Here is a 22,325-nt window from a genome sequence, read left to right as displayed (position 1 = left end):
CAGAATGAATACTTGCTCTGGCATCTGAGCTGATTGACTAAGTCACCTCAGGCAGTTGAAATCTACTTCAATTCGTAAAATTGGCCTGAGATATGAATGTCTGTCCTCTCCTCGGTTACAAAGTGGGCATAGATGTGAACTTGGGCAAACATGCATAATGAAATTGAACAACTTATTGGTAATCAACAACGTTTTAGCTAAAAAAAAAAAAATAGAAGAATTTAGAAGAAATGAAAATGTTGCAGGAAACAGGGTAGCAGTCACAAATGAAACAGCATGCCATGAGCTCTAAATAAAACTAGAGACGTCCCTTCATATTGTATCAGCTTCTTAACCCAGACTTTTCAAGCTCTGCAGACAGTACTGAAAGGGTGAGGGATGCCTAGGTCAGACTCTTTTGAAGCTGCATAAATCATGACTATATCCTATCAAATGGATGGTCTTACACTATTGATCATTTCTTGGAAGTAAGATGAGAAGGCCTGGATGTCCCACCCTGACCATGAATGCTTGGACCAGCACTGCTGTTGTGTGTCTCACTTCTGCTTTGTGATTTCCAATGTAATGCCACATAATTCCTCCTCATTTCTGTGGGCTTTTGCTGGAGTTGCATTCTGCATATGGACTTTTCTGGAGCAAATTTTTCCACAAGCAACATAATATGGCTACCATCCAAAGCTAAATATCATTCCAGTTCTCTTTCCTGAGATGAAAAAAAAAAAAAAAAGAATTATGATAAACAGGCTCCTAGTACTGGGTGATGAAAGGAGCAAAATTAGGGTAACTTTTCTAGCTCTGATTTTCTTTTTGCATAAGCAAGTGAAAGAAAAACATTACATTTCTATTTTCACTATTTTATTTGCTTAGAATCTGTAACAAGGAAATGGCAGCAGACAAAAGCAGCATTATATGTTCAACATAAAATTTTGCAAAACTGCAATAGAAATAGAGGGAAGATTGCTATGTGTCTAATTCAGGTACTAATTTTCATGGAAATATTTGAAGAGTAGCCAACAGAAGTGTATCCAAGCACTCTGAATAAAGGTATCCCAAAATTTAAATCAAGAAAATTAAAAATCAATTTTAAGAAGACTAAGGATAAAATTTTCTCTTATTCTTGTGTGAAAGAAGTGAGAATGATAGAAGTCCCTCAACATAATGAAGTGTATTTTAGCTGCCATTCCTCCTTTCTGGGATCTCAGTCGTGTGTGCTGAGAAAAGCTCTTCCATTTGTTGTGCTGAAGGGTTGCTAACTGTCTTATTTTCATTGCTCTGTTTCCACCTAGTGCTCAAAGTGCACATTGCACCAAGCTGTACGTATGTTCTAGAATCCAGAACTGCAAATCGGTGTCGCTCTCTGTTTCCAGGGAATCTGCAGTACAAATAAGCAAGTGTAAGATTAATTATCAATTTCATAAAAAGCACCAGTTCCCAGAATAAAGCGTATCAGGTGTCTCCATGGTCTTTGCTGCACGATCTGTTCAGAAACAAGAGTGTCAGTTATTTGGTTTTACTCTTAGAATCCCTCTTGTGGATGCATTTTTTGTGGTAGTTCTCTTGTTAACTGAAGACAAATGAATGCATGTGAATAAAAAGGAACACCCATAGTAACTGAGAGACATTCATTACTCTCACAGGCACAAGTGTGTGCTCAGGATGAAGTCTAGAAAGGGATAGCTAAGACACCTGGAAGCTCTGAGGTGGACTATCATCCAGATACTTTCCTCATATAGCTCAGGTTATAAAATACCTTTCACATTTTATAACAATCATAGCATTTTGGTAACACAACTGGAGGATTCAAAAACTTGATTGTACCACAGGAAGAAAAAAAGGAGAGATTTTGTAATGGACTATGAAATTTGTATTTTTTTCAGGAGGTTGAAAAGAGCTAAAGACACAACTTGTGGATTTACCTTGCCAAATGTAGCAAGAGGCTTATGGACAGATACAGGCATACACAGACAGGACAAGTGATGTTTTTAATTGCTTTCAGCTTCTGAGACAAAATTTTTATGGTATATAGACTTATAAATATCAAAATAGCTAAATAACACTTAGTTGTACCACAGGCACCATCTGAAAAACACAGTATGGTTATTTCTCCTGGTGTCTGATGTGTAGGAAGATGGAACCTCCTGTTCCACAATTTGTAGTTTGAACATTTTCTTTAGGAAAATGATGCGAGCTCCTGCTTTTCCCTTGTGCTTTCTCTTTGAGCGTGTGCAAAATATGAACAAGTTAATGCCCAGACTAAGAAACTGCGATGTCCTTGGCTTAGGAGAGTGTAATAATCGCTGGTCTACCAGGTAGGAGCAGCACAACTGTGGCCACCTTTTCCTGGATAAAAGCAGGGTAGCAATCACAAATGAAGCAACTTGTCATAAACTCTGAATAAAACAAGACAGACCCCTTTGAACTACACCACCTGTGATAACATTTATTTTATAATAAAGCTTCTGCAGCTTCTCTGGTTTATTAAGTGCCCCGCACTGACTGCTGCATTAGGCCACCCTGAAAACCTGTATTGGACCAAACTCCATCCAGATATTGGTCACCCAGTTTAGATGTGAGGCAGATACCAAGCTGTTTGCTCCAAGCCATGCAGATACCTCTACAGAGGCATATGTGTATGTCAGTAGGGAACCCCGAATACAATGGCCTGCCTATGGAATTTACATTTTTCTAGGTAGAGGCAACAGGTGGGCTGAAGTTTTTTTACAGTTCTAGTTTTAGATTTAAATTTCACTTTACAGATCAATTTTTTTAACCTTTCAAGAGACTAAGAGCATAGGACTGTATAGGTCAGCATTTTCTAGCAGAACCTCCTTGTTAAAATACTGTATTTTTTTTACCACTTTGAACATTGCTATGAACTCTGAGCTACAGAATGGCTCAAGCCTACACCAGTTTTTGTTATGCAACCTTCTTGCTTGAATAGTAAAATCAAAATTTATTTACAGTCAAATTCTCCTTATTCGTGAAATAATATTAATTAAATGGTGCTTTTGATGGAGAATGAATGGGTAGGTGTAAGTGAACAGCATTATTTTATTATACTATCTGTTGCTACCTGAGCTCCCCATTCCTGAAAGAGAGTTTCCTGCATTGAAGCATAGATTTGGTTTGATTTGAGTCCATAAATCAGCTGGCAGGAAATGTAAACTAGGGAAGGGATTGCTGTGGATCTAACTCTACAGTACAGAAAGCAGTCCTTGAAGAGGGCAGGGTCTGTCTGTGGGGTCTGTGAGAAAGTCCCACCCATCTGGAAACAGCTGCTCTTGTCTTGGATCATGGTAAGGTGAGAGGCTGTTTTATTCTCTACGGTTGCCCAGACAGGTGAAGACTATCTGAGTCTTTGTATTATTTCAGACAGTGTGCCTTTCCAAGGGGATGGAACATAGGACTTTGTTACAAGAGAAAAAAGTACTGCCTGTGTCTGAAAGCAACTATAAACTGTTGCAAGCAGAATAATTTTTTTTTTTTTAAAGTATGGGAAGCCTCAGTATTATCCAGTATAATTAAAATTAGTACATTTACTTCTAAATAATTATTTTTAATAATATGTTTAGTATTTCTTGTCTTATCATCCTTCAAGGAACTGCTCTTGGCAAAATAAAAGCTTATTTCCTTGGAGGACTGTATTTATGTAAATACTTAATAGATTGTGATTAAATTAAATTAGTACTGTGTATCCTCTTCAGACTTGTCTATATAGTCCTGTCCTGTGATCTTTGCACTAATGAGTGTTTGGATGAGAATATGTGGGGGTTTTTTTGGGAGAGAGTGTGGAAAATTAAATCCACTAAATAAATTATCACACTTAAAAGTGAGGGGTAACCCTGCTTCAATATTTGTAACGTTTCACTGGCAATATCATAGTTTGAATCACTCTTTTTTCTTGCAAAGGCTGTCAGAAGGAGGGCACTTCTGCTTTTAATGTTTTCCTTTATAGAGGCATGGACACACTAGATTAGACCCACACACCATCCAGGCCAGTAATTTGTTTCTGACAGAGCCCAGAGGGAGATGCCTCAGAGGAAGGTGCAAGGACCTGCAGTCAGAAGCAAGGGCACTGCTGTCCTTCTAATATTAAAGTAGTAAATCTGTCCATGCAGCTTGAGCAGCCTCCTGAAGATTCCAGTGGTGCCAGAAATAATGAATAAACCCTTCACAGATTTTTCTGTCTATTGCACTGAGTGATTCTGAACTATGGCAGTGGTTCTCAAGTCTGATCCTTCTTTGAAGCTCCAGTGTAACAAAATGGAATGGCTGCTGTGACTTGGAGGCACTGCATGGGGCTGGGAGGCAGGGGCTACAACAGCAGGGGCAGATACCAATCCAAGACCTATAACCATTCACAGCTGAACATGCCTAAGCATGTTTACTGAAAATCCCTATCTGCTGAGAGAGGTGAGCAGATATTTCCTTGTGACTGTTACAAGGGAGTAATCTAACCTCTTGTGTTTGGTGCTGCTTTGTCACAATTTCAGAACTTGCAGTTGTCTTGGTCTTACTCTCAAGTTACTCCCTGAATATATGGGTAGGACTTTCAAAGGTCTCAACAATAAAATTAAAGAAGTGTGAGGGAGGTCAGACATAACCAGAGGATATGTGACCTCACCACGCCAGTGACGTGTCTGCCACTTACACTCAAAGCTGAGTCAGGCCATCTCTGCCTGCTTTAAATAATGCATGGAGCCAGAGATCCCTGATTATGGAGCCACTTGAAATTCCCTTTCCCTTTGTGCAGTCACCTAGGAGTGGTCAGTGCAGAATTACTGAGGGCAGGGATTGTCTTACATCTGGCTTGCAGGTGCCTTATTCTGAGCTCTGTCCATCTGGAACCTGAGACAGGTGTGTGTTCACCACTGTTTCCTCAAAGTACTGACTGAGGACCACTCCATTAATTACAAATTGATGAGAAAGTAATACAGGGGACATGTGGCCACCTTGGGATCAGAGACTCTGCATGAATAACCCAGGGGCCAGAACTGGGACTCCTCCTGATTGTATGGTGGCACACTTTTCAGGACAACTATAGAGAAAGCTTGCCATGTGGAACTTTAATTTTGTACATGACCATATTTAAGCTCAGTAAACTAATATTTATATTACACATACATTAAATTTACTGTAGAATTAAAACACATAAAGTAGTGCTTCAAGTTTCACTCATCTGCATACTATCTATGAAGTCTGCTTCTACTGTGTGGTCATATATTTACCTGAATGCATATTCTGTAACTTGTTGATAAATCAAAGCAGTTGAGTATTTTACCTTCCATAGTACTACTGCTAATGAGATACAGTACATCTGTACTCAGATTAGCTTGGATGTTCATCACTGAGCAACATCTGTAGTATTTACACAAAACTACAAGTGATTAAATACCTCAGTGGAAATATTGCAATATAACATGCCTATTTTTATGTTCCTCTCCTTTGCTTCTAATACATATTTATGCTTATATTTAAACATCTTCCTGTATATGAATTTTGGAATTTGGGCTTCTAATATACTTTCTTTCTGCAAACTTTTTAGTAGTAATTTCTGTCACAACAGAAGAATGAAAATAAATCAGTACATTTTAGTAATTACAAGAAATTATTTAGAAGGCAGAAATGGAGATGGTTTACATTTCATTGACTTTATGATTATAGAGTTGCCAATGTATGGGTGATCACCTCCTTCCTTCTTGTTTGTTATTAAATGAAGGGTTCAAGGAAGCCCTTAATTTTTTTCTACATGGTTGTCAGAGGTGGGATGTAGCAAGAATAGGAGAAAATGAGGAAGGAAACAGGTTAATGCTGTCACATGAAAAGAAATGTATATAATTAAAGAGAGAAAGCACGGGCTTCTTTTCAAAGTTATTAATTCTGTCTTGGTCTTCCCTCTGGGGTAGTAGCAATTTATATGGTGTACATGCGGCTTAGGGAGAAGAGAAATTGTCTTTCATCACAAGAAGCAGGACGGTCTGTGCTTTAGATGGTTGAATCTAATCTAGTAAAGCCACTAGTGCTGTGTGCCAGGGCTTAGTACTGGGGCTAAAGCTGTTCTCCATATTCATTAGTGATCTGGGCAAAGGAGCACAGTGCACCTTCAGCAGGTTCGCAGATGATACAAACTGGGCAGACTGGCTGGTGTGCCATGTGGTTGTGCCCCATTCAGAGTGACTGTGACAAGCTGGAGAACAGGGCAGGGAGGAATCTCCTCAACTTCAACAGTAAAGGCAAACCCTTATATCTGTGGAGGAAGAACCCCAAGCACCAGTACATGCTGGGGGCCCACTGGCTGAAAAGTTGCTTTGCTTAAAAGCTCCTTGGAGTGAAAGTTGTCAGGAAATGGAAAACCAGATGACCGTGAGCTACTAACACACCTTTCATGGCAAAAAGGCAGCAGCTTCCTGGGCTACATTAGTAAGAGCATTGCCAGCAAGATGAAGAGGCTCCTTTCTCTCTCAGCACGGGTGAGGCCACATCTGGAATACTGTGTCCAGTTCTGGATTACCCAGTAAAAAAATGATATGGTTTACTGCAGCAAGTCCAGTGCAGTGATGATTAAAGTACTGAAGCACATCTGAAGACTTTGGAGGTCAGATGGCTTCTTTAAAACCTAAAGCGATAATAGTTCCTGTCATTCAAATCCTCAAATTTTACCCTTCCCAGCAGTGTCTGAAAGATATCAAAGACCATTGATATGAAAACAAATGTTGATATCAGAAAAAGTTACTCCATATGGAAAAGGACATGAATTGGTAATAATTAGCAAATTACCCATATATACCAAATGATGTTTTTACTAACCTTTCCCATATGTATGCATGCAGAGATCTGAACAACGTGTGATTTGTAGATGAGAGAAAAGCTAATGCAGTACTTCAAGAAACTTTGGAGACCCTCAGAAGGGCCATAGATGGTTTCTTCTAAGTGTTAGAAAGTCCTTTTAATTGAAATCCTGTGGGAGACCTCTTGTGTTAAAAACACTGTAGCTGTTAGGGCAGTGAAATTACTAATAACTATCACTAATAACAATATGACTGAATTTACAGAGAGGTTAAAATACTGGTTTTAAGGTGTTAATTGTCCTTTTGTTTCAATAGTTGTTAAATTAAGGTGCTAACTTGAAAGAGCTGGTTTCCTGTCTGATATAAACCACCCAAACACACTGTGGCAATGGAATGTTCTTGGCCTACCTTGAATATTTTTTTTCTCCACATGCTTTACTTCATTTCTTTTGATTATGAGAGTTGCAGTGAATTAAATCTTGATGTTTGGTGATCTGACCAAGGCTAAGGGATTGGAGAGCATGGCCAAGGGCAGGACAGGCCAGGAACAACTGTTACTTTTGGTGGAAATGTAGTACTAGATTAGTTTAAACTGATAAAGAAACTGCACCCTTGCTGTTCACTGCAAAACCTATTGTCAACACCCATTTACTGGATCACTGCACTGTACAGTTAGATAAATGACAGAGATACTGATTCAGGACAATCTCTGTGGTGTTCCCTGAACATGTAGTCCCTGCAGTGAGGAGGCTGACCTTGCAAAACCCTGAGAAACAATTGTATTGAGAGGCTATAACTGCACTTACCCTCATGCATGAACTTCTGAGTGTTGCTTGTTTGTGGCACTGTCTTCAAATCACTTGGTTCCCTTGTTTGCAACTCAGCAACCCTCTTTTCTTATCCTCTGTGTTTGCCTTTATTTGCTCCTTCTGCAGCATAATTCAGATGTTAATCTGAGTGTTTTTCTGTCCAAACAGAAGCCATGTGGATGGAATAGCTGACATGCCGTGCATTGTTCATGGCATAGTTCTCATGCAACATCACTGCTCATCCTGTCTCTCTTCATTTGATTGCAGTTTTTCTAAAGAGTACAATATCCAGGCAAAGAATTTTCTATTTTTTACACAAACATGTCTACCACTGCTTAAAACCAGTGGGATACATTAACCTTCATTTACAAGGATACTGTTCTTGAAACCCTTTGTGAACACTGCCATGGAGGATTTGCTTTGTCAGTATATGAAATCAGACTGATTTTTGACTTTTGAGATCCTTTCCTGCTTACTTCCATTTTCTCTTTGACATATTTTTCCTTCATTCTTATTTCAAAATGCCTTCAGTTACTTTGATACCTGCTTCCAAATATCAGTGTCCCTCTGCTCTCTGTCTTCCAAAGAGCAGCACTTGCATGTCCGAACTCCACTCTGCCTTTTCATAGACTAAATGTTGTTCTGGCAAACAGTGATCTGTGTGCATGTCATGGCGCTCCCTTATTACCTTTGGAAGGGGGAATTTAAAAGATATATTTACTCAAATAACTAAATACTGAAGAGGCTTCCTGGGAAGAGGTCATGACATGAGGCCTGCCAGAGTTCAAGAAATGTTTGGACAATGCACTCAGGTGCAGGGTGTGGTTCTTGAGGATGTCCCATGCAGGGCCAGGAGCTGGACTCAATGATCCTGTTGTTCCCCTCCCAGTCAGGATATTCTATGATTCTACTGGACCTTTTGGCATTGAATGTTTTTATTTTACAAAATTTTGAATAGCACTGTTAGTACTATAGCATAATGCCACAGGAGAGATAAATAAAATTAACAGATTTACCAGCTTTAGGAAGAAAAATAGTTTTCAAAATGTTGCCTAGAGAATAAGGTTGAATCCTTCCAAACAAAGACTTCAGTGTTGTTTGCAATAATGGCAAATAGTTGTTCATATATACAGAATTTTGTATATATATTCCTCTCAGCTATACTAATCAAGGTATTGAAATGGATATTCCAGACATCTCTTGTGAAATCTGTTCAAGAAATTTTGCTCTCATTTTCAGCTGGAATTATCTGTAGTTCCAGTAGGATATGCAGAAAAAGGAAATACCTACTAGGTCTCCCAGGCTCAAAACCAGTGCTATGTGTATAAAAGATTTAAAATTACATCCATGCTCCATGCAGAACTTCTGAGAAAAAAAAAAGATTCGGGTTCAAAATCATGTGACTTTTCCAAGGTTCCTGGGAACTTCCAGCCCAGACTTTATACTGGGGAGTGAGTTTCAGACCTTGAAGTGGTGGTCCCAGCAACACTAGCAAATAACTATTGTACAACTCTGAGAAGAGAAATTGTTTGATCCAGAAGCTGCTTGTCCTCACCACAGCTATTTTTTGCAGAAACCCACAAGATTTTGCTGGCTGAATTCAATGGCTTGTGTATTGAGCTCTCCAAGGAGTGCAAAGAACGCAGTTCTGGCAGTTTCATTTCCCCTCTGATGGCAAAAATAAATAAAAAAGAGAGAGCAACACTGTGACACATAACTGCTACACTGGATTTTGTGGTATTGCTTAAACAGAGAGTCAGCGTGCAGCTCAGCTGTTTGTAACCACAGAAACAGAAAATGTTATTTGGAAGGAGGGGGGATGTACACCAAACCTATTATGTCTCAAACCTGACAGTGTTTCTTTAAAATGTTCTTAAACCTGTTTAACACACCCCGACTTTTCACCACTCCCTGGGAACATGCACCACTTACAGCAACTTGTAAATCAAGAAAAACCAAACCCAGCAATTTATTCTCCAGTGTGCACTGGATATTTTCACACACCCAGCTTGGCCATATAATTAAGTTACAACAAAGCTCACTAGCTCGGATCTTTCTGCTTCAACCTAAAATGAGTTCAGCACTGTGAGTTTAGAAGTCTCAAATATTCTGGAGCAGAATTGCATACTTAAAAATTGTATTAAGAAAACTAAGAAAATATTTAGAATTCGAAGGTTGTGATTTATGCACAACGCTATGAGGTTCTGTTCACAGATTCATAGAAGATGCCAAAACTCATTTATATTGTTTTATCTGAAGGTCAGGGATCTGAACAGAGTGAATATAGCACCTACAAGTAAAGCAGTTAAACCCCAAAATTCAAGACTTGCTGTTGCTATAGCTAGAGGGTTCAAATACAGAAAAACATGACATATTCTTTCTAAGAATAAAAGGAATATTTCATTTGTACCCATAAATGAAAGGGATGGAACTGTCAGGAAAGCACTGTTTTTTTGGTTTTTTTTTTCTCTCTTCTCTCATCTTATAATTTCTCTGTGTGGCAGACTCCTACATGGCCAGATTATAGTTTTCTAGTCACATTTTTTGTGTAAGTGGCCACAGTGCAGCAGGGGAGCACATTTTTATAGATGTAGTACTGTTGAGGCTGCAGAATGAGCTTTGCAGCTTGAATTTTGTCCAGACAGAGGGGAAAAAAAATCTGTATCCTCGTTTCCTTTTCCTTTTAATTTGACAAGAAGCCATTGCTTTCCGCAAGAGGAAAAAATTATTTGAAATCCTGCCATTACATGGAATTCATCTGACATGTATAGGTATCTACACTGTAGATGCCTAGATCTGACTTGTCATTTTTAGACTTCCTTTCATAACAGTGGAGAGAAATAGCAACTTCCACAGCCCAAGCCTCTGACCTACTTTAATCTGTATTTGTGTGAGATTACATTAGGGGTGTTTTGAGTGATAAATTTAGAGATAAGAGCCTAGCTTTTGATGTAGCCTAGCTTTTTTTTGCTAAATAGGGCCTGTGATGGAAAGTCTCACCCACCTCTGAGGAAACAAGTGTTTGAAAATAGATGTCACTGGTTTGGCGTCTCCTTCATTGAGTAGAATTCAAATTATTTACTTACACATTAATTGGCGTTTAGCTCTCTCAGGCTAATAGCCTGCATGGAGACCCAGAGCAGCCTACACCTGAAATTACTGGGTTCTTCACATTATGCTCTTACTGCACCATGGCAGGATCTGGAACCTGAGGAACTTATTTGGGCCTCTGTGATTACATCCAGATAATTATAATACTTCTGTTCTGATCCTTTCCCTTGTAATATCATCCAAATTTTTTAAAAATCATCCCGTTTCAAAGCCCAGCCTTGTTTTCATTTCACTTAAAAACAGCAACAAAAAGAAATGAAAAAAACTTCAGTTAAATTCTTCTTCATGTACTGAACATTAAAACTCGTGTAAAAGTTTTTTCTGCCAACATTCTTTCCAAAGTACTCACAATTTGGAAAACAATTTTTAGAACAATTTAATTTACTCAAAATAAAATGGAAGGAGAAGTTGATATTTAAAATGTACTAACTTCCACACCATTGCAACTGTCTATTGGCCAGTTTATAATAAGGGAAAAGTATTTTGAAAAGGCAAGAAGAAAGCTCAGTGGTTTCTTCAGCTTCTCAGCTCATAAGGCCCTGTTTGCAGATGTGTTAATTTAGGAAATGTATTCTCCTTTCCTTCACATAGTTTGTGATTGAAATATGCACCTGAATTTTATTCCTTGGAAGATGCTTGGAAATGCACTAAACCTTCTACTTCTGTGGATAAAGGAGAACAACAAGACAGCTGAATTCTTTTCCAGGGAAGCTGGAAGGGGAATGTGGAGGGCTGATGCCATTTCTGTGATACCATTTTCAATTTTACTCCTGCAGATGACATACATTTCAACACATATCATAAATCTGCTTTGCTATTTTTTCTGTTATTTGAACAGGTGAGCAATTTTATTGGATTGCAAAGGTATTTATTAGTAAGGAAAGGGTCTTAAACATGTACTAACAAAGTAAAATTCTCTCCATGTTTACATATATGCATACTCTCCACATTTGTCCTGTAAATAGAGAAGAAAGTCATTCTGAAGAAAGTGACAATGCTGAATGACTCTCAGCTCAGGGGCTGAATGAAAACCCCTTCACTAAGGCTTATTTCAATACCTAACAAATCAACATTCCACAGAAAAATGGTATCACTTTGATTGTATTGCTAATTGTTTGCATTATCATCAAAGAATTAGGAAATAATTTTAATGCAATTTTAGTTATGTGCCTTATACAAATTTTGTTCATAGGGTCATAACATGACAGTGGCAGTCCTTGGTCAGCCCAGTACTCTGTCTCCAACTCTCTGTTGCCAAAAGCGAATCTTCAGGAAAGAGAGGAAGAGCAGGGAAAGCGTTTAAGTTGCTTTCCCTAAGTGTCCTTACAGTCTCTATCAATTTGCTTGTCAGGCTCTTCTTTAGCCCAATGGAGTTTCTGCTTGTTTAGTAGCTATCAACATATTTCTTTTCCACAAGCTTGTGTCTCACTGAGTTATTTGATGTATGGGTACACACACATGCCTATGTAAGTACATACATGCATACACACACACACACACACACGTTCGTACACGTTTTTAAGTTCAACCCCATCCTTTCTGATTCCCATTTTTGGTCTTTGTCTTATTTTTGCAGTTATTGATTTTAGAACACATTTTCTAACAACTCTTCTAAAATAAGCTGTTTTGTGCTAATTATACCACAGCCAGCATCTTCCAGGAACAGGGAAAACCCTTCCTTTCTTCCATGCCCATATTCAGCTTTGATGTGGATAGAGAACAGGATCTGGATAGAGAATAGGATCACAATCTGTAATGTTTGGCTAGCATGCACAGCAGTTAAGTGTGCTGATAACACCAGTATGGAATGTACGTGTCAAAGGAAGATTTAATTAAATAGGTAGGATATTGTTTCATTGGGTTGTTTTGATTGGTATGAAATTTCCATGTAGGTTTTCAAATGACAATCAAGTTCTCAGACAACTAATTTGATCCAAATAATAAAAGAAAGAATTTCAAGAGAAGACTGCTTAGCCCTAGCGGAAAATCCAAGCACAATACCAGGGCAAGGAGAAGAAAACCAGTCTATCAGATAAGTGTAATGTGAACTTCCTCACATGGATATCGTTCTGTGGGGCAGATAAATCTCCTTATCTCTGCCATAAAAAAGTACAGCCTGTGGGGGTTGTCTCCTATGTATTTACAGTGCCCAAGACCAATTAAATGCTGTAAGAAAATTTCTGACAAGGAGCAGGAAAAAACTTTCCTCCTTTTAACATTGCCTCTTCTAATGTCTTTTAAAGACAGGATTTTTCCTGAGATCAGCACTGTTTGTTCTTTCCCAGAGCTCTCTCACTGGGGATTTGATAGAAATATTACAAAGTTATTCTTTAATGAAGAAAGCACATCTAGTCATAATTCTCACACTCCCTCTACTACTATTGGGCGTAATTTGGTTGTCATTTCTTTAGCCACCTGTGTGAATGTTCTTTGTCAATTCAGATACTGGTAACAAATTAACTATTTATCAACAAATAGTTGTTTTTTTAAGCTATTTGTCAATAACATAATCTACAAAACTGGCTACAGCCATTCAGCTGGTACCACACAGATGTCATTTGACTTAGATTTTCAGCACAATTTTCCTTAAATAACTGATTTCATCAGTAACCAATAAAACTAGTAACTGTGTTCTTTAGCTAGGGCAGTAATGGCAGTGGTGTAAGACCAAAACCCTAAAGTTTAGCATGTTATTGGCCAGACTTTCAGGGACTTCTGAAATGTATTTCACTTATTTGCAGACTAAAGAGCTATTCAAATTGTGGGAAAATCAGGCCCGCTAACATTGAAGACTGTGTATCTCCATGAAATGTATTGGCACCTGCTATGAACAGAAGACACTGCTCAGACATCTTCTGTGGCAACTAGATGATGTGAAAAGGTTTAGACATTTTGCATACTATTTATGGCATTTTTTCTTCCTCCTTTAGTTTATGAACTTTGCCACACCCTTCGGGAGAACAATGGGCTGCAAATATGTCTGCATTGTGACTAAGGTTTTCTTAGCATTCAAAAAATGCATATGAAAAAGCTCTGACAGTGCTCCTTCCTGTATTCAGAAAGGCGTGGTTAAAAGATTGCATGCCTTACTTTAACCAGTCGAATGGTCTTCCCCAGTAACAGCAACCTACAATAACTAAAGGAAATGGCTTGGCTGGCAAAAGTTAATCCATAAAACACAACATTATCTCTGGTACATTGCTGTACTCTGACAGTAACTTAATCTAGTGAAAGTGTTTTTAAGTTCTTCTGCCTCTGCACAAAAGCTGTTGCTACATAGTATTAAAAAATAACTCTCATGCCTGCCTATTTTAATCATCCAAGTGATGAAATACTGAGAAGTTACAACATAAAAAGAAAAATGAGAATTCCATACATAATATCTAAATATTAATTTTGCCAATGGTGAGGCCAGTATTTGTATACCATAGTAGAAGGACTGTAGCATTATTTTCTCTCTAGTGAATATTTAAACTGTCAGGAGGTAGAAAACTCCAGGTAATTGTGTTCCCTCACCCAAAAAATGATAGCTCAGTGGTTAGGGTAGCCTGCTGGTAGAAGTAGGCTGTTGTCAAAAGGAGGAATGATTTGAACTTGGGTTTAGTCATAGCCTAAGTGACCTTTCCAACTGGCAAGGTATTGCTTTCTTGTTCTGTTCTTTGAATGAGTGAAGTGTGTTTAAGGAGTTAAAAGAGCACAGCTGCCTGTCTCAGCATTGTAAGACCACTGAAGAAACTTGCCATAAGATAAGCCACCACAGTGGGCACAGAAGGGAGGAATTTGAGACAGGAAGGCCCTAATTCCAGGCCTGGCAGAGGCAATATCTGGTTAGCACATCCTGGTTAATGGATCTGGACAAAAATTCTCACCATGGCAAACTGTGTGAAAAAAGCAATAGTTCATATGCATATCACTGGTCAAACAAAGGTCACCCCAATTATGGGACAGATGGCATCTGCAACCAACAATGGCCACCAATGCCCCCCAGATATGTCTCCGTAGATACCTGGAACTTGGGCTGTATAAAGGTGGTACTATTGTCTGAGTATTGAAGGATAAATTACTTGTCTGTAGAACTTGCTAAAGTTTAGGGCTTGACATACTTCAGTGATCTCAGGCCTCGGGGGAGCTTAACAAAGCTTGTGAAGAAAAATGTATCACTGATCGTGGACAAAAAGAATGCAGAGTTTACAGGCTACAAGGACATTTGGCAGAACTTCCAAGATAAGAAGGAACTAATAAATGCAATTCATGTGGGGCGATCACGACCACTGACTCACAATCCACTGACCCAAGAAACCCACCACATCAAAAGAAGATAAAGACTGAGTATGCAGACTAAATAGCTCTAGAGTTGAGGGAATCATTTAACCAACAGAAGATAGAATACTAACTAATAAGAGATGTATAAATGAAAATTTTGAACAAGCCCGGGACGCCCATCTCTCTCTCTCTCTCTCTCTCTCTCTCTCTATCTCTTCCCTCTTTTCTATTTCTTTCTATCTTTCTACCTCACACTCAGTTTAAAAATAAATCTGTATTATTGACCTGGGCATATGGTCTCTCTCATTTGTACCTAAACTTAGGCAGAGGCATCTCTTAATCATCGAATTTTAACAGCATGAGCCTTGCATGTGGATTAAGCAGAGGAATCATTTTTGAGCATGAAGGAAAGAACAAAGTTGTTACAAAGGACGCCAGGCACTTGGCACTGCCAGTAGTTGCCCTTTGCAAGGCAGCCCAGGACATTACTCATCTACCTTTAAAACCCATATCCTAGTAGGAGCAAGGAAGCCCATGAAGAAAGGGGCTCTCCATCTCGCATTAGATATTTTATTTTGAGGTGTCTATCTAGGAGCAGGAGGACTAGAATCTTCAGGGAAAATTATAATGTTATAATAACCTGCCCATGGAAAAAAGTCATACTTCTATTTCTCCCTCTCCTCTGTGTTGCAGTCATGAATGCTGCTAGGATTCCTACAGCCATTTTTAACCTGGTTCTGAGTCACATATACCTCTTGGTAAGGGTGTACCCACAGGCAATATATTATCTTGGTTAATTATTTTGACCAGAGTGAAAAGCAACCCTGTATAAAGAGGTAGCACAGGTCCCAACCATCAGCTTATTTTATGTAGGGCTGGACTGGGAATTTAGGGAGGAGCAGGCCATGTGTTAGTCACCTTCAAGAGGAAGGTGTCACCCTATGCATGAGCATCACTTCCTTTTCTATTCGCTGCAATGGGTTCTTTTTTTGTACAAGAGGCCCCTTCCCTTTTGACTTAATGTGTTAGAACTGCTGCCTACATATATAGGTGAGCTTAGACTAAGCTTAAGCGAGAAAAATGTACAGGTGGCATAGATGTGCAACCCACCTCCCAGATAAAGATTACATTAACTAGCTGTGTTGGTCTGCTAAATGCTGCCTTGCAGCTGGGCACTATCCACTGCCAGCACCTATCTATATGTTTCAGTGTTTATTTGTAGTCATTTTTGACGCGAGATCTATTGAACATAATTAACTTTGGAGAAATCAGGGCCAATGAAAAGGACCATATTGGTGAACTAAGTAGGAGTAGGATATGGGCCTAAGCAACATCCTCTGTTTGTCCATATTATTATCATGCACAGTCCTTGACAAAGTATTGTTCATGCCAATTATCTGTCTCTGAAAAAAGACTTGGGCATGAACAGATCCCTCTGTTACAAGCTCTGGACTGCTTTCAGTAGGAGTGTGGATGAGGCCACACAGGTTTTTTTGAAAAGCAGCTTTAGTGATATAGGTACAGAACATGATGTGCTGCTTGTCCTCAGGCCAGATACTGGGTTTTGGTATGTTTCATTTAATAGCATAAATGTAGCTGCTTTATCCTGTCTTGAATGAAAAAAAATTGAACATTACTTGCTAGACTGCCTTCAATCTTCTGGACATACCAGTTATTGAATCTTATAACCCGTAACACTGTAGTTAACCAATCCTACTTGGAAAGTCTGAAGTATTACAGGACTTCTCTTTTGGAGGACTGAGTGTATGAAAAAATGTATTCAGTAATGTATTCCTCCCTTTTTGGGAGGAGTCACAGAATCATATTTGTCCAAAAAGTTGTCTTGTGAGTCACTGCTCATTCCCAACTCTCTGTTGTGAATCTATGTGAAAGCTTGATAGAGCTAGGCTACATTATTTTATTTTCATGATGCCGTCTTAGAAACCTTAATAAAGATGTGGAGGTAGCACAATATTTTGCGGTATGTTTTGTACTGAAAAATGGAAAACCAACAAAAATTGACAAGAAAATCATGTAGAGGAAAATGCATTTTACTAGCAATCAAGGGACATAGACTTTTTAGAAAAGTGTATGAGCTGAAGCTAAGAACACTGAACACAATCATCTTGTTCAGAAAACGATGCGAGTTGGGGAGTATGATAATTTATTGCCACTGTAGGGTGCTATAAACATTTGACTTTAATAACACTGAATAAGCCATCCAAATCTAAATTATGGCACTTCTGAAATACTTATGTTCAGTTTTCTCCCAGTGCTACACTATTTTAAAAGTCAACATCCCCTACTGGCAGTTTCTTAGCAGACATGGTGAGAATTCCTTGGATGGCAAATAAGCCTCCATTGTTGATGAGGTATTTAAAAAGAGCCTGCTTGAAATGTCCTCCAAACTGTGTTAAAAATCTAAGCTGCAAGAGACAGTGGCCTCTGATTACTGATCACTAATTTGTCCCTATTGCTGGTTATTAATAAATGATAAAGAGGATTTAACGTTGGGAGGAATTCTAAGATATTTCTTTCTTTCTATCATAAATCATGACAGGCCACACACTCTCTAAAATCAAGCTATCAGAATGATTTTGATGGGGTTATATCCAGTTATATAAGCCTAGGATATTGCCATTTATGTTAGTATCTTTTTTCAGAGAACTTCCTCTTTTTCTTGAGAGAATGATAAGCAAAAGCAGAGCATTTACTTAAGTCCCAGGAAGCAGATTATTGATAGATAGATATGAAACTAGTTACTGTCAGCTACAAGGCACCTTACTGGTTGAACTAAAAAGAAAAATTTGAAAAATCCTTGAAATGTGATAAATCAATAGTAGTACATGACCCAGTGCAATGATTAGCTGAATTACGTGCTTCAATTGATAGTCATTGGTTGTCAATACAACTTGCTTGTATTTTTGCATTGCTCTTTTCTGACACTGCGGAAAAATCTGTGTCTAGACTACTGTCTGTCTGTGCTTCAGCTTGGATGTTTTCTTAAGAGCAAGAAAGGTAGTAAGGGCGATACAACTAAGTTCTGAAATAGTCTGAGAAATTAAATTTCACTATATTTCACTTCTGTTCTTCCTTCAATTAAATACGGACCTTATACTAGAGAATTACAAGAAAGCTGAAACCTGACAGCAGAACAGTTCACACACTCTGACCATTGCTGGATTTGTGTTACTTGTTATACTGAGATCCAGAGGCAAAGTCTGAGTTCCTCTGAATTTCTGAAAGCTGAATTTCTTCAGAGTATGGGAAGTTTTTTCATGGAAAATAGTTATGGGTCATTTTCACTGTATGAAACATGTTTATGCTGAAACTGTTTGATTTCTGATACACAGCACTGCATCATATATTCTTTATTCATTATGAACAATGCTTGCATGTGGTTACAATACAGAAAATGAGACAGAATGTTTAGTAGTAAGTCAGATTTGCTTTAGTCTAAAAAGAGTTTAAATGTTTTTTTCCAGCTTTGAAAAATTAAGTAATCAGCATAGCTAACACCAAAAATTCACCAACCAATGAATATACTGGTTGTTGCAGACCAGTCACTAAAAGACAGCTGGCCTGCTTTATTCCTAGGCTGAGGTCAGTACCACTGCTGGAATTCCACATGTATGCATTTTCCTGTAGACTGTCTATTCTGTCACACCAGACGCCAAAGCCTCAGCAAGGACTGCCTTAGAATAAGCCTTGGGCTTATTTTGGGTAGCAGAACTGGCTTGCTCTGCCCCATAGTTTCTTTTCTGTGTTCAAAGGCCATAACTACAGGAAAATACCAATTTAATTTCTCCAGACTGTATTGTTTGCATCTCTATTTGTGTTTCTCAAACACTTTGGCTAAAGAAGGCAGTGCTGTGAGACAAGCGTATCTCTGATTTAGAAGTGGAACTTGTCTGATTGAACGTAAAACAACAACAAATTCATACCATATAACACCTGAATTGTGAAAGAAAAATGTTTCAAAAAACAAAATATTCCTAATCTCAGGTGTTATTATAAATCAAAGCTAGATGTCCACTTCAAGTTAAAATGTATGTAGATTTTTTAAAGCTAATTCCCATTTAATGCTAGTTCTTCATTTCTTATGAGGAAAGAAAGACATCTGTTTCATATGAGAGGCAACTAAATTCTCAATATGTCTGTAAAGAGATGTATTCACAAAAGTTTCTTCTTTTAAGATAAACACGTAGTACCTGAAAGTCACAGGACTGCTGTAAGTATTTTTGACTTTAAGAGACACAGAATTTGAGATGTACAAAATCTAGAAGTGTTTGCTTTCTTGTATTCCTTAATGCTGAGATTTGTGGTACTTAATAGTTTATACGTGGTATTTTCTTTGCTGCTCTGCTTCGTCAGCTGTATTTTATCAGATAGAACCGATGGGTAGAGAATAGCTTCATGCTACTAAGTACCACGCCTATGAAAATGTAAACATCAACAAAAATACAGATTATTACTAAGTTAATTCATGTCAGTTTGCTTTGTTTGCGTTCAAAGAAATTCTTAATTTTCACAAAAGACAAGGTTGCCCAGCATCTTGCTAAATGACCTCTTACACATTTCATTACAAAAGTTCCCCAAATATAAAATAAGGTGGACTTGTATAAGATACATTAAAACCAGCTTCTGTATCTTAAACAGAAGCATGGAGCTGTATACAGTATTGCTATAAGAAAAGTATAGATTTCATACTCCTGTATTTACTAATAGTAAGGCAGCTCTTAGCCTATAGACAAACTTATTTGCAGCCATTTTAAAGAAAGAAAAGTGAACACAAGTTCTCCCCTCCTTTGTTTATTGCTGGCAGTACTGACAGAGAATGCAAATGCGCAGAGATAAGAGAGACTTGCAACAAAATCTCCTGTGGGAGGGATTTCCCCCCAGATCTTTTGCCTCTGCCTATATACTCAAATGGTGAAAATATTTAATGCAGATCAGATCCCAGTGTGTGTTCCCGACTTAACACTTCTGCAGAACTTTTCTCTGTTGAAATATGACGTTACTTCGTGTTTGCCCATGTAAATACCTGCAACTCTGTAACTGAGAGGCAGCCCTATATCTCTGCAACACGTATTTCAGTAGAAAATCCAAATGACTGTAGTATATTTTTCCAAATGGTAATTGCTTGGTTTTCTGTTTCAAGGTCTGTGAAGGCAGTTCATTTTGTGAAACCCAACCCTACTGCACTTGAAAAGAACAGCAAGCACAGAAAGATAACAACTCACCCGTTCTCTTAATTGATCTGGTATTTCTACAGGGTGCCACCCTTTTCCACACCTCCTACCTCCTCCTTAAGTGACTCAGCTTCTGAAGGAGAAACCTCCTTACTTTTCAGGCAGCTGGATGGGGAAGAACAGTTCAGCTCTCAGTCTGCTTTGATTGTGCTTCCTCCAGGTTGACTAACCACACTGAGCCACGCTAGGACACTGACTTCTACCATACCTGGGTAAGGACGTTTATTGTTCTGGTTTTATATACCATGGAGGGAAGCTCCTACATTTTCAGACGTTCTGTGATTTCTTAATGTCCAGTTTATGATGCCACTTCAAAGGATCTGATTTTCAAGAAGTATGGAGAACTTTACTATGAAATTGCAGCTCTGAAAATTTTACAGTTTAGGTGTTTAGAGTCCCTGGACATTTCTGACGACTTCTGTCAATGCCATCTTAATTTCTTCATTGTTTATATTATATTCCTAATTGTATTTTATTCTAGTGATAATTTGCTGTTGATAAACTCACTGTTCAGACCACTTTTCATGAATGGCTGTTTTAATGTAATTTTTGCTCTTTGATTCATTTTATTGTTTATTTATTTTCTTTATTTGGAATTTTTATCCCAAATTAATGAGTATTTGCTCCTTTCTTATTTTCTTGAATTTTCTTTAAGTTTATTACTTTGGAAAAAAACCCCAAAACAACAGTTTCCTTTAATTTTCACCTTTGCAAAAATACCCATTCTACTTTAATACAAGGACTTACCTATACAATGACCTGAACCCATGTATAAACAGGAAGGGTTGTTCATCAGAGATCGAGTGAATTGAATGACAGAGCTGAATAAAGAAAATTAAAATTATCACCCCCTTTTCTACACTCTATTGAAAAAAACCCTAGCATTTAAAACTGATCACGTATTTCTAATTTGAAAATACACACAAATTTGGATTGTGACTTAGCTGATTTTACATTAGTGACAGTTCCAAAGCTTCTTTCAAAACAGAATCTCCTCCGCCCACATCTTGAAAAACCAGTTTTGAGAGCTCTTTCAGCTACAAATACATGAATGATTGCTGTCATACATTCATGTGTTTTCTAGTCCTACCTTGCCTATTTTCTCTTTTACAGAAATACACGTTATTTCTGTTTTCTGTCTGAACTATTTTCTGTGTTATTAATTCTGTGGGCAAAACAGTAGAGTAAAATATTCATTTAAACACAAGGTATTATTTCCAGAAGTTCATAAATGTATTATATGTCTATTGCTCTGATATGTAACTCTTGGAAAAAAAAAATCTGTCTAGGAACATATTTCTGTGATTCTTTAATGTCTGTAAAATAAATGTAGTAATTTTTAAATGTAGTTTTCAATAAAAGGACAAAAATACTAACTAATTGCCAAACAAACAGAATCATGTTACTTGTAGTTATACATATAGATCTGCACCTGACAGAAAGGATCTTTAAGGCTATTTGAAGAGATCATATTCTTGTCTGTAATAACAAGTTTGGATGTGTGAAGGATTGTACAGCCTTGAATGGTTCTGACTGGTGGTGATTTGCAAAACAGTGGTGGTGATTTGCAAAAAATGTGGTGGTGATTTGCAAAACAGCCTTTATCTACAATCAATAAATTCTTATTTGCGTGTAAGTATAGGTAGGCCCATCTGACAGCCCAGTCACAGCACTATTGTTGTCTGAGGATTGAAAGGATGGATATGGACAACAGAAAAATTGGTATTGACTTCCAAACCAGAAAGATTTTACCTCACACACTTACAGGTGCCTGTCTAGAAGAACAGCTGCAATGATGTGTGTCCCTGGTGCCTTAGTTACAGGGCTTGGAAATCTTTATCCTGTATCGAGTCAGAATTACTTTACTCAGTTGCTTGCTCACACTTACTATATTCAAGAGAAATGATGGAGAAAATAATGAAGTTTGCTGACTTGAAAGTTGTTAACTGAAAGCAGGGAGATACTGTTGTGTGTTTCCTAACTGTGATTAAAACCAAATGTGCTTTTCTTCAAACCGTCATGTTACCTACATTCAGCTCACCTAAATGAAAGATAAGCCACATATAGAATTAACATTAAGAGTTACAAAACAAAAAGTAGAG

General features: G+C 38.0%; 1 protein-coding gene across 6 annotated transcripts in view; it reads left to right on the top strand.

Annotated features, from left to right (window-relative positions):
• Positions 1 to 22,325, top strand: part of SCEL (sciellin) — a 69,853-nt gene that overhangs the window by 1,231 nt on the left and 46,297 nt on the right. For 5 of the 6 annotated variants that reach the window (XM_017725806.1, XM_017725809.1, XM_017725808.1 and 2 more), the window contains exon 2: positions 20,247 to 20,435. The gene's annotated coding sequence lies outside the window, so the exon portion shown is untranslated. The remainder of the gene's footprint in view (positions 1 to 20,246; positions 20,436 to 22,325) is intronic. The other variant, XM_017725805.1, reaches the window with a different exon arrangement.

This window comes from Corvus brachyrhynchos, unplaced genomic scaffold (genome assembly GCF_000691975.1).
Source record: "Corvus brachyrhynchos isolate BGI_N302 unplaced genomic scaffold, ASM69197v1 scaffold121, whole genome shotgun sequence".
Classification (NCBI taxonomy): domain Eukaryota; kingdom Metazoa; phylum Chordata; class Aves; order Passeriformes; family Corvidae; genus Corvus; species Corvus brachyrhynchos.
This window is presented reverse-complemented; position numbering and strand designations above follow the sequence as displayed.